Source organism: Microcebus murinus, chromosome 5, assembly GCF_040939455.1.
Source record: "Microcebus murinus isolate Inina chromosome 5, M.murinus_Inina_mat1.0, whole genome shotgun sequence".
NCBI classification, from domain to species: domain Eukaryota; kingdom Metazoa; phylum Chordata; class Mammalia; order Primates; family Cheirogaleidae; genus Microcebus; species Microcebus murinus.
This window is the reverse complement of record NC_134108.1, coordinates 44,356,711-44,359,762: the sequence shown is the minus strand read 5'-3', so window position 1 is coordinate 44,359,762 and position 3,052 is coordinate 44,356,711. Positions and strand designations below refer to the sequence as shown.

The following is a 3,052-nucleotide window of genomic DNA, read 5'->3' as shown; positions in this document are numbered from 1 at the left end:
ATAGATTGACCTATAGATTAAGTATATATCCCAACAAATTCAGAGTTAGCCAATGAAATTATTGAAAATGAAATTTATTTAGAAAAGATAATAACCAAGCAAACATTGAGATACTCTTAAAGAATAACAAAATATGAAATATAAAATAAATGAAGCTCATATGCCAAAATCAATTTCATACAGATTAAGGAAATACTTGACTAAAATAGACTAAACTATCAAAGTTTTAGAAAATAAAGTGCAAAGGCTTGTATTTTATAATGAAATAGGAAAGTTTTCTTAGAGTAAGATATAAACATCATAAAATATTTATACATTTGATTTTATTAACATTAAAATCTGATTAACAAAAAACACTATCAGGAAGATAGTAAAAATACAAACAAACAGTATAACACAGTATCCAGACTATTAAAAAAAAAATTTCCACAAAACAACAGGAAAAAGTACAAGGAACCCCATAGGATATTGAGCAACAGACTAAAAAGACATTTGTCAGATGAAATGAAGAAAAAAATTCCATATATATATACATATATATACACATACATATATAAAGTTCCACATATATATAAAAAGTACAATTGCTTTGGTAATGAGGTAAATCAAAATAAAATATAAAATACAAAATCTCAAAGCCATACACATATACATATACATGCAAACACATGCACACACATACATACACATACTTTGTCTATACAATTAAAATGTTGGAAAATGCTAACTATTGATGATAATACAGAGCAAAACATTTCTTATATAATAGTGTTGCAAGTTTAAATGGGACAATCCTTTCAGGAAAATATTATGGCATTATATAGTAAATATGAAAATGAATACATCCTATAAACCAAGAATTCCACTGTTCCATTTCTCGATAGTTATTCTGGAAAACTCTAGTACATGTGTTCCTGTAGAAATATGCAAGAATGTTTATTGCAATATTATTCATAATAACAAAGTAATTAATATACCCAAATGTTCTTTAATGTTAGAATAAACAAGTAAATAAATCCCAGAGATTTTATGCAATAAAATTTAAAATAAAAATGACAAAAGAAGCAAGCCCCAGAATAATGTATACATTATTATTATATTTATTTAAAGCCCCCAAATAATCAAATCCACATCTGTGTGGAAGAGAATGGACATACTTGTTTATAGCTAAACAAGAGACTCCAAAGACTCTATTAGTGTACTTTTTTCTTAAGTGGAATTCTAAGTGCATCAGGTTTTATATTATGATTTTTTAAACAATATATACTTGCAGATACTCTGTAGTATGTAAAATATATTTCAAAATAAAAAGGCTTTCACAGAATTTTAATGGAGTAAATAGCAGGCTGCTACTTCTGGCAAACAAATTAGTGAGGTGAAAAATTGTATTAAGAAAGCCTTCCAGAGCATAACACAAAAACACAATGAAATTAAAAGTATAAAAGGAATTTTAAGAGTCATAAAGCATAGATACAGAAACTTCAATATCTATCTACCCATAGTTCCAGAGGAGAGAATAAAGGGAATAGAAATGGGCATTATTTTTTTAAATATTGAATAAAATATCACAGAAATGCACAAAGAAACATGTCATATGGATGAGATGTCTGAAAATGGACAGAACATAATAGAATAAAAATCATATTTTTTGAAGGTTTTATATCTTTATTCAGAAGGTGATTTAACCATAGAATGAAGCTCTTTTAGCATTATAAAATTCAATGTTTTGAAATCTTGTTGTGCTTGGTAATTCTGTTTTTATATCTTTTGTAATCCTGAAGAGATTCTCTTATCTGAAGTTTTTCACGCATTCAGGTATTTTGCATGATGTCTGATGTGATCAGTAATAAAGGTTGCAATGAAGTAGTAGCTATGATCATAACCCTCTTGCAATCTAAAAACAACAGGGATTTTCTTTTCTGTGCAGGCAGCTATGAAGTTATCAGGGGGAAATTGTCCATCTGAAAGAAACTGGTCATCTTTTCCTTAATCAATTAGTATGTCTAGCTGAGAACCTTGATAGGACTTCACAAGATGGGTAGCATCATAAGCCTTCCATTTACTTTGATCTGTTCCCAAATATCCACCAAAGGCTTTTTTGCCCCAAGGACAGAGGACTGGGTTGCAAATTGGAGCAAATGCTGACACAGATTTGTATTTTCCAGGATTTTTCAAAGCACAAATCGGAGCTCCATGGCCTCCTATGGAGTAGCCAAAAACAGACATCCTTTGGGGGTCCACTGGAAAATTGGCATTTATGAGTTGGGGGAGCTCCTCTGTTACATAAGAGTACATTCTGTAGTTAGTTTTCCAAGGATCTTCAGTGGCATCCACATAAAACCCAGCCCCGGTACCAAAGTCCCAGCTGTCATCTTCTCCTTTAATATTGCAGTCACGAGGACTGGTATCTGGAGCAATGACGACAAAGCCATGTTCCGAGGCAGCTTGTTGATAATCAGATTTTGATATAAAATTTTGCTCTGTGCATGTTAAACCAGACAGCCAATATAGCGCAGGGCACTTTCCAGTTTCCGCTTTTGGTGGTAAGTAGACAGCAAATTTCATTTTGCAGTTCAGTTTAACACTGTCATGTTCAAAAACTTTCTGCAATACCCCAAAGCACTTGTTGCTGGAAATCTATTTCAATGCCATTCTTCCCCTGATGCTGCAGGTGTAGAGAATGAATCCTCCTTGCTCTTAGGCCAGTAGCTGAAAACTAGTAAGTCACTGTAGACTGTTTTTTGCAGATTGTTTTTTGTGAATGTCAAGGTTAAAAAATTCTCAAGGCTATCAGGGAAAGAAGACATATTACTTTCAATAAATGAGATTGCCAAATCACTTATAATTAATTACATTGTTTGCAAAAAAAACTGCACTATAATAGCTTCAAAGTACTGGAATGGAATAACTTTGAATCTAAAACTCTGTGAAAAGACATGTTGTTATTCAAATGTTAAGATGAAATCAATTCATTTTTGGACATACAGAAACTCAGAAAAATTTCCTCTCATTGACAATCTTTAAAAGGATTAAAAGAGAAGAATGAATGAAT

At 31.3% G+C, this 3,052-nt stretch overlaps 1 pseudogene; it reads right to left on the bottom strand.

Moving 5' to 3' along the window:
* Positions 1-1,644: 1,644 nt before the first annotated feature.
* On the bottom strand, positions 1,645-2,729 carry LOC105864893 (S-formylglutathione hydrolase pseudogene; annotated as a pseudogene).
* Positions 2,730-3,052: the final 323 nt, after the last annotated feature.